We start from the raw sequence: 15,369 nt of genomic DNA on the forward strand, positions 1-15,369 counted from the left end.
GAGCTTAAGCCTCAACTAGTTTCTCTAATGCAACAGAATTGCAAGTTCCATGGACTTCCAATGGAAGATCCTCATCAGTTCTTAGCTGAATTCTTGCAAATCTGTGACACAGTCAAGACTAATGGGGTTAACCCTGAGGTCTACAGACTGATGCTATTCCCTTTTGCTGTAAGAGACAGAGCTAGAATATGGTTGGATTCTCAACCTAAAGAAAGCCTGGACTCTTGGGAAAAGCTAGTCAATGCCTTCTTGGCAAAGTTCTTTCCACCACAAAGATGGAGTAAGCTTAGAGTGGAAGTCCAAACCTTCAGACAGAAGGATGGAGAATCCCTCTATGAAGCTTGGGAAAGATACAAACAATTAATCAGAAGATGTCCTTCAGACATGCTTTCTGAATGGAGCATCATAGGTATTTTCTATGATGGTCTCTCTGAACTATCCAAGATGTCTTTGGATAGCTCTGCTGGAGGATCTCTTCATCTGAAGAAGACGCCTGCAGAAGCTCAAGAATTGATTGAAATGGTTGCAAATAACCAATTCATGTACACTTCTGAAAGGAATCCTGTGAACAATGGGACTAGTCAGAAGAAAGGAGTTCTTGAGATTGACACTCTGAATGCCATATTGGCTCAGAACAAGATATTGACTCAACAAGTCAATTTGATTTCTCAAAGTCTGTCTGGAATGCAAAATGCACCAAACAGTACTAAGGATGCTTCATCTGAGGAAGAAGCTTATGATCCTGAGAACCCTTCAATGGAAGAGGTGAATTACCTAGGAGAACCCTATGGAAACACCTATAATTCTTCATGGAGAAATCACCCAAATTTCTCATGGAAGAATCAAGAGAGACCTCAACAAGGTTTCAAAAACAATAATGGTGGAAGAAACAGGTTTAGCAATAGCAAGCCTTTTCCATCATCTTCTCAGCAACAGACAGAGAGTTCTAAGCAGAATACTTCTGACTTAGCAACAATGGTCTCTGATCTAATAAAGACCACTCAAAGTTTCATGAATGAAACAAGGTCCTCCATCAGAAATTTGGAAGGACAAGTGGGACAGCTGAGCAAGAAAATTACTGAACTCCCTCCTAGTACTCTTCCAAGTAATACAGAAGAAAATCCAAAAGGAGAGTGCAAAGCCATAAACATGGCCGAATATGGAGAGGAAAGAGAGGAGGAGGACGCCACTGAGGAAGACCTCAGTGGGCGTGTACCAATCTCCTCTGAGTTCCTCAATGAGGAACCATGGGAATCTGAGGCTCAAATTGAGACCATAGAGATTCCATTGGACTTACTTCTGCCATTCATGAGCTCTGATGAGTATTCTTTCTCTGAAGAGGATGAGTATGTCACTGAAGAGCAAGTTGCTAAATACCTTGGAGCAATCATGAAGCTAAATGACAAGTTATTTGGAAATGAGACTTGGGAGGAAGAACCACCTTTGCTCACCAAAGAACTGGATGACTTGTCTAGGCAGAAACTGCCTCTAAAGAGGCAAGATCCTGGGAAGTTTTCTATACCTTGTACCATAGGCACCATGACCTTCAAAAAGGCCTTGTGTGACTTAGGGTCAAGTGTAAACCTCATGCCCCTCTCTGTAATGGAGAAATTAGGGATCTTTGAAGTGCAAGCTGCAAGAATCTCATTAGAGATGGCAGACAATTCAAGAAAACAAGCTCATGGACTTGTAGAGAATGTTTTGGTGAAGATTGAAGACCATTACATCCCTACTGATTTCATAGTCCTAGAGACTGGAAAGTGCATGGATGAATCCATCATCCTTGGCAGACCCTTCCTAGCCACAGCAAAGGCTGTGATTGATGTTGATAGAGGAGAGTTGATCATTCAAGTGAATGAAGAATCCTTGGTGTTTAAGGCCCAAGGACATCCCTCTATCATCATGGAGAGGAAGCATGAAGAGCTTCTCTCAAAACAGAGCCAAGCAGAGCCCCCACAGTCAAACTCTAAGTTTGGTGTTGGGAGGCCACAACCAAACTCTAAGTTTGGTGTTGAACCCCCACATTCAAACTCTAAGTTTGGTGTTGGGAGGTTCCAACACGGTTCTGAGTATTTCTGAGGCTCCATGAGAGTCCTCTGTCAAGCTAATGACATTAAAGAAGCGCTTGTTGGGAGGCAACCCAATGTTTTATAGCTAACTATTTTCTTTTGTTATTTTATCTTTTTTGTAGGTTGATGATCATAAGAAGTCACAAAAACAATGAAAAAAGCAAAAACAGAATGAAAAACAGGAAGAAAAACAGCACACCCTGGAGGAGAAGAAGCTGGCGTTCAAACGCCAGTAATGCTAGCTGTTGGGCGTTTAACGCCCAGTCTGGCACCATTCTGGGCGTTTAACGCCAGAAAGGGGCACCAGACTGGCGTTAAACGCCAGTAAAGGGCAACAACCTGGCGTTAAACGCCAGGAATGGGCACCAGCCCGGCGTTTAACGCCAGAAATAGCTCAAAACGTGATTTTGAGCAACATTTGGTGCAGGGATGACTTTTCCTTGACACCACAGGATCTGTGGACCCCACAGGACCCCACCATCAATCTCTCTCTTCTTCCACCCTTCACCAATCACCTCAATACCTCTTCCCCAAAAACCCTTCACCTATCAAATCCCATCTATCTCTTCACCACTCACATCCATCCTTCATAAATCCCCACCAACCTCACCCTTCAAATTCAAACCACTTTCCCTCCCAAACCCACCCATCATGGCCGAACCATTACCCCCTCTCTCCTATATATACCCTTCTTCAACCCTTCATTTTCACACAACCTAAACACCCCTTCTTTCCCTTCTTGGCCGAACACACCACCTTCCCCCTCTTCCTCATTTCTTCTTCTTCTACTCTCTTCTTTCTTCTTTTGCTTGAGGACGAGCAAACATTTTAAGTTTGGTGTGGTAAAAGCGTTGCTTTTTCATAACCATTTATGGCATCCAAGGCCGGAGAAACCTCTAGAAAGAGGAAAGGGAAGGCAAAGGCTTCCACCTCCGAGTCATGGGAGATGGATAGATTCCTCTCAAGGGTGCATCAAGTCCACTTCTATGAAGTTGTGGCCTTGAAGAAGGTGATCCCCGAAGTCCCCTTTTCACTCAAAAAGGGTGAATATCCGGAGATCCGCCATGAGATCCGAAGAAGAGGTTGGGAAGTGCTTACCAACCCCATTCAACAAGTCAGAATCTTGATGGTTCAAGAGTTCTATGCCAATGCATGGATCACCAAGAACCATGAGCAAAGTGTGAACCCGAATCCAAAGAATTATCTCACTATGGTTCGGGGGAAATACTTGGATTTTAGTCCGGAGAGTGTGAGGGTGGCGTTCAACTTGCCTATGATGCAAGGAGATGAGCACCCTTACACTAGAAGGGTCAACTTTGATCAAAGGTTGGACCAAGTCCTCACAACCATATGTGAAGAGGGCGCACAATGGAAGCAAGATTCAAGAGGAAAGCCGGTTCAATTGAGCAGGCATGACCTCAAGCCCGTGGCTAGAGGATGGTTAGAGTTCATACAACGCTCAATCATTCCCACTAGCAACCGGTCCGAAGTCACCATAGACCGGGCTATCATGATCCATAGCATCATGATTGGAGAAGAAATAGAAGTTCATGAGGTTATAGCCCAAGAACTCTACAAAGTGGCGGACAAGACCTCCACTTTGGCAAGGTTAGCCTTTCCTCATTTCATCTGTCACCTCTGTTATTCAGTTGGAGTTGACATAGAGGGAGATACCCCCATTGATGAGGACAAGCCCATCACCAAGAAAAGGATGGAGTACACAAGAGACCCCTCTCATCAAGAGATCCCTGAGATTCCTCAAGGGATGCACTTTCCTCCACAAAATTATTGGGAGCAATTAAACACCTCCCTAGGAGAGTTGAGTTCCAACATGGGACAACTAAGGGTGGAGCATCAAGAACACTCCATTCTCCTCCATGAAATTAGAGAAGACCAAAGAATCATGAGGGAGGAGCAACAAAGACAAGGAAGAGACGTTGAGGAGCTCAAGCACTCCATAGGATCTTCAAGAGCAAGAAAGAGCCGCCATCACTAAGGTGGACCCGTTCCTTGATTTCCTTGTTCTTTATTCTTCTGTTTTTCGATTTTTATGCTTTATGTTTGTCCATGTTTGTGTCTTGTGATCATTAGTATCTTAGTGTCTATGCCTTAAAGTTATGAATGTCCTATAAATCCATCACCTTTCTTGAATAAAAATGTGCTTAATTGATAAAGGAAAGAATTGCATGAATTCTGAATTTTATAATGGTTTAATTATTTTGATGTGGTGGCAACACTTTTGTTCTCTGAATGTATGCTTGAACAGTGCATATGTCTTTTGAACTTGTGGTTCATGAATGTTGGCTCTTGAAAGAATGATGAAAAAGGAGACATGTTACTGAGGATCTGAAAAATCATTAAAAATGATTCTTGAAGCAAGAAAAAGCAGAAAAAAAAAGAGAAAAAGCAAACAAAAAAAAAAGAAAAAGAGAAGAAAAACCGAAAAAAAAAGAGAAAGAAAAAGAAAGAATAAAAGTTGTGATCCAAGGCAAATAAGAGTGTGCTTAAGAACCCTGGACACCTCTAATTGGGGACTTTAGCAAAACTGAGTCACAATCTGAAAAGGTTCACCCAATTATGTGTCTGTGGCATGTATGTATCCGGTGGTAATACTGGAAGACAGAGTGCTTTGGGCCACGGCCAAGACTCAAGAAATAGCTATGTTCAAGAATCATCATACTTTACTAGGAGAATCATTAACACTATCTGGATTCTGAGTTCCTAAAGAAGCCAATCATTCTGAATTACAAGGGATAGAGTGAGATGCCAAAACTATTCAGAGGCAAAAAGATAAAAGCCCCGCTCATCTAATTAATACTGATCTTCATAGATGTTTTTGGAGTTCATTGCATATTCTCTTCTTTTTATCTTATTTGATCTTCAGTTGCTTGGGGACAAGCAACAATTTAAGTTTGGTGTTGTGATGAGCGGATAATTTGTATGCTTTTTGGCATTGTTTTTAGTATGTTTTTAGTATGATCTAGTTAGTTTTTAGTATATTTTTATTAGTTTTTAGTTAAAATTCACTTTTCTGGACTTTACTATGAGTTTGTGTGTTTTTCTGTGATTTCAGGTATTTTCTGGCTGAAATTGAGGGACCTGAGCAAAAATCTGATCCAGAGACTCAAAAGGACTGCAGATGCTGTTGGATTCTGACCTCTCTGCACTCGAAGTGGATTTTCTGGAGCTACAGAAGCCCAATTGGCGCGCTCTCAACGGCGTTGGAAAGTAGACATCCTGGGCTTTCCAGCAATATATAATAGTCCATACTTTGCCCAAGATTTGATGGCCCAAACCGGCGTTCAAAGTCACCTCAAGAAATTCCAGCGTTAAACGCCGGAACTGGCACCTAATTGGGAGTTAAACGCCCAAACTGGCACTAAAGCTGGCGTTTAACTCCAAGAAGAGTCTCTACACGAAAAAGCTTCATTGCTCAGCCCAAGCACACACCAAGTGGGCCCGGAAGTGGATTTTTATGTCATTTACTCATCTATGTACTAGTTTTCTATAAGTAGGACCTTTTACTATTGTATTTAGAGAGACTTTTAGGTAGCTATCTTCGTTTTATGCTATCTTAGACCTTTGGAGGCTGGCCATTCGGCCATGCCTAGACCTTGTTCTTATGTATTTTCAACGGTGGAGTTTCTACACACCATAGATTAAGGTGTGGAGCTCTGCTGTACCTCGAGTATTAATGCAATTACTATTGTTCTTCCATTCAATTCCGCTTGTTCTTTGTCCAAGATATCACTTGTTCTTCAACATGATGAAGGTGATGATTGACGCCCATCACCATTCTCACTCATGAACAAGGTGACTGACAACCATTCTTGTTCTACAAGCATCTGAGGCTTAGTGAATATCTCTTGGATTCTTTAATCAGAGTCTTCGTGGTATAGGCAAGAACTGATGGCGGCATTCAAGAGAATCCGGAAGGTCTAACCTTGTCTGTGGTATTCTGAGTAGGATTCAATGATTGAATGACTGTGACGTGCTTCAAACCTGTAACCTACTGGGCGTTAGTGACAGACGCAAAAGAGGGATTCTATTCCGGTAGGGGAGGGAACCAAACCGGTGATTGGCAGTACTGTGACAGAGTGCGTGCATTAGCTTTCACTGCGCGGATGGGAGGTAGCTGCTGACAACAGTGAAACCCTACACGAGCTTGCCATGGAAAGGAGTAAGAAGGATTGGATGAAGGCAGTAGGAAAGCAGAGAGACGGAAGGGAAGGCATCTTCATACACTTGTCTGAAGCTCTTACACCAATGATATGCATAAGTATCACTATCTTTATCTTTATATTATTTTCGTTCATCATCATATATATTTGAGTTTGCCTGACTAAGATTTACAAGATGACCATAGCTTGCTTCAATGCTAACAATCTCCGTGGGATCGACCCTTACTCACGTAAGGTATTACTTGGACGACCCAGTGCACTTGCTGGTTAGTTGTGCGAAGTTGTGTAATGCCATGGTATTGAGCTACCACGTTTTTGGAGCCATTACCGGGGATTATGAGAGTTGTGAAAAAGTATTGTTCACAATTTCGCGCACCAAGTTTTTGGCGCCGTTGCCGGGGATTGTTCAAGTTTTGAGCAAGCTTTTGGTAACAATGCCTGGGATTGTTCTAGTTTGGACAACTGACGGTTCATCTTGTTGCTTAGATTAGGTATTTATTTTTTTTCGAAATTCTTGAAGATGAATTCTAGAGTTTCATGATGATTTGTTGAAATCTGGCTGGCTGAGAAGCCATGTCTAATCTGATTGGACCGAGGTTTCAACTTATCACCACAAGAGCTTGTTGATTTTCATCAATTTTGCTTTTGGAGCAGTGATCTGCTAAGGCTTGGCTGACCTTTGGTCATGTCTAGTGTTTTGGACCGAAGCTTTCTTTGAAAGCTTGGCTGGCTGTGAAGCCATGTCTAATTCCTGGACCGGAGTCTTAGACTAGCATTGCACTGATTCCTGGAATTCTCATTAAGAATTTTGATACCTTTTTCCACTTAATTTTCGAAAAACACAAAAAAATTACAAAATCATAAAAACCAAAAAAATATTTCCGGATCCTCATAAATGCCGCCATCCATCTAGCTTATACCACGAAGATTCTGTTGGAGAATCTAAGAGATACACATTCAAGCTTGTGTTGCATGTAGAACGGAAGTGGTTGTCAATCACGCGCGTTCATAAGTGAGAATAATAATGAAGGTTATCTAACTCATCACATTCATCATGTTCTTGGGTACGAATGAATATCTTGGAATAAGAATAAAAGAGGATTTGAATAAAAGAAAGTAGAACTTCATTAATCTTTGAGGTACAGCAGAGCTCCACACCCTTAATCTATGGTGTGCAGAAACTCCACCGTTAAAAATACATAAGCAAAGGGTTCAGGCATGGCCGAATGGCCAGCCCTCTCCAATGTGATCAATGATCTCCTAAGATGAAGAATAAAACAAAACTGAGACCAAAGATGTCTAATACAATAGATAAGTGTCCTATATATACTAGACTAGCTACTAGGGTTTACATGAGTAAGTAATTGATGCATAAATCCACTTCCGGGGCCCACTTGGTGTGTGCTTGGGCTGAGCTTGATCAATCCACGTGTAGAGGCATTTCTTGGCATCAAACTTCAGGTTATGACGTGTTTTGGGCGTTTAACTCCGAATCATGACGTTTTTCTGGCGTTTTACTCCAGACAGCAGCATGAACTTGGCGTTTAACGCCAAGTTACGTCGTCAATCTTCGAATAAAGCATGGACTATTATATATTGCTGGAAAGCCCTGGATGTCTACTTTCCAACGCCGTTGAGAGCGCGCCATTTGGAGTTCTGTAGCTCCAGAAAATCCATTTCGAGTGCAGGGAGGTCAGAATCCAACAGCATCAGCAGTCCTTTTGTCAGCCTTTTTCAGAGTTTTGCTCAAATCCCTCAATTTCAGTCAGAATTTACCTAAAATCACAGAAAAACACACAAACTCATAGTAAAGTCCAGAAATGTGAATTTAACATAAAAACTAATGAAAACATCCCTAAAAGTAGCTTGAACTTACTAAAAACTATGTAAAAACAATGCCAAAAAGCGTATAAATTATCCGCTCATCACAACACCAAACTTAAATTGTTGCTTGTCCCCAAGCAACTGAAAATCAATTAGGATAAAAAGAAGAGAATATACTATAAAGTCCAAAATATTAATGAATATTAATTTAATTACATGAGCGGGACTTGTAGCTTTTTGCTTCTGAACAGTTTTGGCATCTCACTTTTTCCTTTGAAGCTCAGAGTGATTGGCGTCTCTAGGAACTTAGAATTTGGGATAGTGTTATTGACTTTCTTAGTTAAGCATGTTGATTCTTGAACACAGCTACTTATGAGTCTTGGCTGTGGCCCTAAGCACTTTGTCTTCCAGTATTACCACCGGATACACAAATGCCACAGACACATGACTGGGTGAACCTTTTCAGATTGTGACTCAGCTTTGCTAAAGTCCCCAGTTAGTGGTGTCCAGAGCTCTTAAGCACACTCTTTAGCTTCAGATCACGACTTTAACCATTCAGTCTCAAGCTTTTCACTTGGACCTTCATGACACAAGCATATGGTTAGGGACAGCTTGATTTAGCCGCTTAGGCCTGGATTTAATTTCCTTAGGCCCTCCTATCCATTGATGCTCAAAGCCTTGGATCCTTGCTTTAAAATTTTCGCCCCTTTTTCTCTTTTTTTTTTCTGCTTTTTCTTGCTTCAAGAATCAATTTCATGATGTTTTTCAGATCATCAATAACATTTCTCTTTGTTCATCATTCTTTCAAGAGCCAACAATTTTTAACACTCATAAACAACAAGATCCAAAGACATATGCACTGTTCATTCATTCATTCAGAAAACAAAAATCATTGTCACCACATCAATATAATTAAACAAAATTCAATAATAATTTCGAAAATTATGTACTTCTTGTTCTTTTGAATTAAAACATTTTTCTTTTTAAGAAAGGTGAAGGACTAATGGAATTTATTCATAGCTTTAAGGCATGGTTACACACTAATGATCATGAAAGAAAGACACAAAACATAGATAAACATAATAATTAAAAACCGAAAACAGAAAGAAATAAAGAACAAGGAATGAATCCACCTTTTAGGGGCGTCTTCTTCTTGAAGGACCAATGATGTTCTTCAACTCTTCTATGTCCCTTCCTTGCCTTTGTTGCTCCTCCCTCATTGCTCTTTGATCTTCTCTTATTTCTTGGAGAATGATGGAGTGCTCATGATGTTCCACCCTTAGTTGTTCAACATTATGGCTCAAATCCTCTAAGGAGGTGTTGAGTTGCTCCCAATAGTTGTTGGGAGGGAAGTGCATTCCTTGAGGCATTTGTTGATGATGCACTTCCTCATGTTCTTCTTGGAGGCCGTGAGGAGCTTCCCTTGTTTGCTCCATCCTCTTCTTTGTGATGGGCTTGTCTTCTTCAATGGAGACATCTCCATCTATGATAACTCCAGCTGAGTAACATAAGTGGCATATAAGGTGGGGGAAGGCTAGCCGTGCCATGTATGAAGGCTTGTCAGCTATTTTGTAGAGTTCATTGGAAATGACTTCATGAACTTCCACCTCCTCTCCAATCATGATGCTATGAACCATGATGGCCCGATCCACAGTAACTTCAGATCGGTTGCTTGTAGGGATGATGGATCTTTGAATGAACTCCAACCATCCTCTAGCTACAGGCTTGAGGTCCAGTCTTCTTAGTTGGACTGGCGTGCCCTTGGAGTCTACTCTCCATTGGGCGCCTTCCACACATATGTCCCTAAGGACTTGGTCCAACCTTTGGTTAAAGTTGACCCTTCTTATGTAGGGGCGTTCATCACCTTGCATCATGGGTAAGTGAAACGCCAACCTCACATTTTCCGGACTGAAATCCAAGTATTTCCCCCTAACCATTGTGAGATAATTCTTTGGGCTTGGGTTCATACTTTGGTCATGGTTTCTAGTGATCCATGCATTGGCATAGAACTCTTGGACCATCAATAATCCGACTTGTTGCATGGGGTTGGTTATGACTTCCCAACCTCTTCTTTGGATTTCATGTCGGATTTCCGGATACTCATTCTTCTTGAGCTTGAAAGGGACCTCAGGGATCACCCTCTTCTTTGCCACAACATCATAGAAGTGGTCTTGATGGCTTTTGGAGATAAATTTCTCTTTCTCCCATGACTCGGAAGTGGAAGCTTTTGCTTTCCCTTTCCCTTTTCTTGAGGAAACTCCGGTCTTGGGTGCCATTGATGGTGAATGAAAAACAAAAAGCTTAGGCTTTTTACCACACCAAACTTAAAATTTGCTTGTCCCCAAGCAAAAAGAAAAGAAGAGTAGAAGAAGAAGAAGAAAATATGGTAGAGAGGGAGAAGAGAGGGTTCGGCTATGTGGGAGAATGTGGGTTTGTGTTGTGTGAAAATGTAAAAGAAAAGAAGGGTATTTATAGGGAGAGGGGAGGGTATAGGTTCGGCCAAATTGGGTGGGAATGGGTGGGAAATTGAATTTGAATTTTGATGGAGGTAGGTGGGGTGTATGGGGAAGAGGAGGTTGATTTGAATGGTGAATGGAGTAATTGGGAAGAGGAATTGAGGTGATTGGTGAAGGTTTTTGGGAAGTGTGATATTGAGAATGAGATTTGGATTAAGAGAGTGTGATTAGGATTAAAAGGGAAGGTGGGAATATGGTAGGTGGGGATCCTGTGGGGTCCACAGATCCTGAGGTGAAAAGAAATACCATTCCTTCACCCTATAGGCATGTAACATGCCTTCATGCATCATTCTGGCGTTCAAACGCCCATTGGTGCATGTTCTGGGCGTTAAACGCCCATGTAATGCATGTTTCTGGCGTTGAACGCCAGTTCCATGCTTGTTTCTGGCGTTCAGCGCCAGATTGTCCTCTGTGTGCGCATTCTGGCGTTAAACGCCAGAATGTAGCTTGTTCTGGGTGTTGAACGCCGGCCCGTGCGTCCTCCAGGGTGAAAAATTTTTTCTTCTGTTTTTGACTCTGTTTTTAATTTTTTTTTTATTTTTTCGTGACTTCTCATGATCATGTACCTAATTAAACACAAAAATAACAAAGAAACAAAATAAAATAAAATTAGATAAATAAAATTGGGTTGCCTCCCAACAAGCGCTTCTTTAATGTCAGTAGCTTGACAGTGGCTCTCATGGAGCCACAAGGTGATCAGGTCAACTTAAGTGTGGTATTCCCAACACCAAACTTAGAGTTTGGATATGGGGTTCGGACACCAAACTTAGAGTTTGGTTGTGGCTTCACAACACCAAACTTAGAGTTTGACTGTGTGGGCTCTTCTTGACTCTGAACTGAGAGAAGCTCTTCATGCTTACTCTCTTTTGTCACAGAGGGATGGCCATGTGCCTGAAACACAAGGTAGTCCCCATTCAATTGAAGGACTAACTCACCTCTGTTGACATCTATCACAGCTCCTGCTGTGGCTAGGAAAGGTCTTCCTAGGATGATGCATTCATCATCTTCCTTCCTAGTGTCTAGGATTATGAAATCAGTAGGGATGTAAAGGCCTTCAACCCTTACTAGCACGTCCTCTACTATTCCATAAGCTTGTCTTATGGACTTATCTGCCAATTGTAATGAGAACAAGGCAGGTTGTACCTCAATGATTCCCAGCTTCTCTATTACAGAGAGTGGCATAAGATCTATCCCTGACCCAAGATCACATAGAGCTTTTTCAAAGCTCATGGTGCCAATGGTGCAAGGTATTAGGAATTTGCCAGAATCTTGTTTCTTTTGAGGTAGAGTCCTTTGAATCCAAGTATCTAGTTCACTAATGAGCAACGGCGCCAAAAACTTGGTGGACGAAATTGTGATTCCTATTTTGTGCCTTTTGGCATCATTGTGAAATTATTCCTTTTAGAAATTGACCTTCTTTCACAACTCCGTTCAACTAACCAGCAAGTGTACTGGGTCGTCCAAGTAATAACCTTACGTGAGTAAGGGTCGAATCCACAGAGATTGTTGGTATGAAGCAAGCTATGGTCACCTTGTAAATCTCAGTTAGGCGGATTAAATATTGATTTATGGGTTCGAAAATAGAAATAAGAAAATAAATAATAAAAGAGATAGAAATACTTATGTAGATTCATTGGTGGGAATTTCAGATAAGCGGAATGGAGATGCTGTAGAGCTCTCGGACGCCTGCTCTCCTATTCCTTCTATTCAATCCTTCTTACTCCTTTCCATGGCAAGCTTTGTATAGGGGTTCACCATTGTTAAAACCTTGTTGAGGTTTTTGTTGATCCTTTCATGAGAAATTTGGATGATTTCTCCATGATGAGTTATAGGTGTTTCCATAAGGTTCACCTAAGTAATTAACCTCTGCCATGGCAGGGTTCTCAGGATCATAAGCTTCTTCAGAAGCTGCCTCTCTAGTACTGTTGGATGCATGTTGCAATCCATTCAGATTTTGAGAGATCATGTTGACCTGTTGAGTCAACACTTTGTTCTGAGCCAATATGGCATTCAGAGCATCAATTTCAAGAACTCCTTTCTTCTGAGGTACCCCATTATTCATGGAATTCCTCTCAGAAGTGTACATGAATTGGTTGTTTGCAACCATGTCAATGAGTTCTTGAGCCTCTTCAGGAGTTTTCTTTAGGTGAATAGATCCACCTGCAGAATGATCCAATGACATTTTCGAAAATTCAGAGAGACCATAATAGAATATATCTAATATGGTCCATTCTGAAAACATGTCAGATGGACATCTCTTGGTCAGCTGCTTGTATCTTTCCCAAGCTTCATAGAGGGATTCACCATCTTTTTGTTTGAAGGTTTGAACATCCACTCTCAGCTTGCTCAGCTTTTGAGGAGGAAAGAATTTATCTAAGAATGCAGTGACAAGCTTATCCCATGAGTCCAGGCTATCCTTGGGTTGTGAATCCAACCATACTCTAGCTCTGTCTCTTACAGCAAAAGGGAAAAGCAAGAGTCTGTAGACTTCAGGATTAACTCCATTTGTCTTTACAGTGTCACAGATCTGCAAGAACTCAGTTAAAAACTGGTAAGGATCTTCAGATGGAAGTCCATAAAACTTGCAGTTTTGTTGCATTAAAGCAACTAGTTGAGGCTTAAGCTCAAAGTTATTGGCTCCAATGGCAGGAATGGAGATGCTTCTTCCATCAAATTTGGACGTTGGCTTAGTGAAGTCACCAAGCATTCTCCTTGCATTATTATTATTATTTTCGGCTGCCATGTCCTTCTCCTGTTCGAAAATTTCTGAAAGGTTGTTTCTCTTAAAGATGTTTTTGGATTGCTGTAATTTAGCTTCTCTTAATCTTCTCTTCAGAGTCCTTTCAGGTTCTGGATCAACTTCAACAAGAGTGCCTTTATCCCTGTTCCTGCTCATATAAAAAGAGAAGAGAACAAGAATAGAAAGAGGAATTCTCTATGTCACAGTATAGAGATTCCTTTATGTTAGTAAAAGAAGAAAGGGGTAGAAGAATGGGGATGGAAGGTTTCGGATTTATGGAGGAAGAGAGGTGAAGAGAAGTGTTAGTAATTAATTAATTAAATAGAAGAGGAGAAGAGAAGGAAGAATTCGAAAATAAATTTGAAAAGATGGTTAGTGATTTTCGAAAATTATAATTAAAATTTAAACATGAAACAATTAATTAATTAAAAAGAATTTTTGAAAAAGAGGGAGATATTTTCGAAAATAGAAGAGGGAGAAGTAGTTAGGTGGTTTTGAAAAAGATAAGAAACAAACAACAAGTTAGTTAGTTAATTGGAAAAGATTTGAAATCAAAATTGAAAAAGATAAGAAGATAAGAAGTTAGATAAGATATTTTAAAATCAAATTTTGAAAAAGATAAAATTTTTGAAAAAGATAAGATAAAAAGATAAAAAGATTTTTAAGAAAAAGATATTTTGAAAAAGATTTAATTTTTAAAATAACTTAACTAACAAGAAACTACAAGATGAGATTCTAGAACTTAAAGATTGAACCTTTCTTAACAAGAAAGTAACAAACTTCAAATTTTTGAACCAATCACATTAATTGTTAGCTAATTTTCGAAAATTTGATATAAAGATAAGAAAAAGATTTTGAAAATATTTTGAAAAAGATTTTTAAAATTTTCGAAATTATAAAAATTGAAAAAGATATAATTTTTTTTGAAAAAGATTTTGAAAAGATAAGATTTTTAAAATTGAAATTTTGACTTGACTTGTAAGAAACAACTAATTTTGAAAATTTTTGACCAAGTCAACCCAAAATTTCGAAAATTTGGAGGAAAACAAGGAAAAGATATTTTTTTGATTTTTGAATTTTTAATTATGAGAGAGAAAAACAACAAAAATACTCAATGCATGAAATTTTTAGATCAAAACAATGAATGCATGCAAGAATGCTATGAATGTCAAGATGAACACCAAGAACACTATGAAGATCATGATGAACATCAAGAACATAATTTTGAAAAATTTTTGATGCAAAGAAAACATGCAAGACACCAAACTTAGAAATCTTTAATGCATGGAAAATATGAATGCAAAAATGCACATGAAAAACAAGAAAAGACACAAAACAAGAAATCATCAAGATCAAACAAGAAGACTTATCAAGAACAACTTGAAGATCATGAAGAACACTATGAATGCATGGGATTTTCGAAGAAAATGCATGAAAAAAAATTTTAAAAGCATGCAATTGACACCAAACTTAAAAATTGACTCAAGATTCAAACAAGAAACACAAAATATTTTTGGTTTTTATGATTTTCTAATTTTTTTGGATTTTTATTAATTATTTTCGAAAACAAAGTTAAGAAAAACGAAAAATAAAAGAAAAATTTTGAAAAAGATTTTTGAAAAGAAAATTACCTAATCTGAGCAACAAGATGAACCATCAGTTGTCCATACTCGAACAATCCCCGGCAACGGCGCCAAAAACTTGGTGGACGAAATTGTGATCACTATTCTTTTCAAGTTGTTTGTCTTTGTATGGATTTATTCAATAATTGTCCTTATTTGAAGTCACAACTCCGTTCAACTAACCAGCAAGTGTACTGGGTCGTCCAAGTAATAACCTTACGTGAGTAAGGGTCGAATCCACAGAGATTGTTGGTATGAAGCAAGCTATGGTCACCTTGTAAATCTCAGTTAGGCGGATTAAATATTGATTTATGGGTTTCGAAAATAGAAATAAAAAAATAAATAATAAAAGAGATAGAAATACTTATGTAGATTCATTGGTGGGAATTTCAGATAAGCGGAATGGAGGTGCTGTAG

The 15,369-nt window shown here is 39.6% G+C and overlaps 1 non-coding gene across 1 annotated transcript; it reads right to left on the reverse strand.

The window, feature by feature from the left end:
• Positions 1 to 282: 282 nt before the first annotated feature.
• LOC130964294 (small nucleolar RNA R71) lies at positions 283 to 390 on the reverse strand. Its single transcript, XR_009080395.1, has one exon. It is a non-coding gene; the product is annotated as a small nucleolar RNA R71 (small nucleolar RNA).
• Positions 391 to 15,369: the final 14,979 nt, after the last annotated feature.

This window comes from Arachis stenosperma, chromosome 2 (assembly GCF_014773155.1).
Source record: "Arachis stenosperma cultivar V10309 chromosome 2, arast.V10309.gnm1.PFL2, whole genome shotgun sequence".
Taxonomy (NCBI): Eukaryota; Viridiplantae; Streptophyta; class Magnoliopsida; order Fabales; family Fabaceae; genus Arachis; species Arachis stenosperma.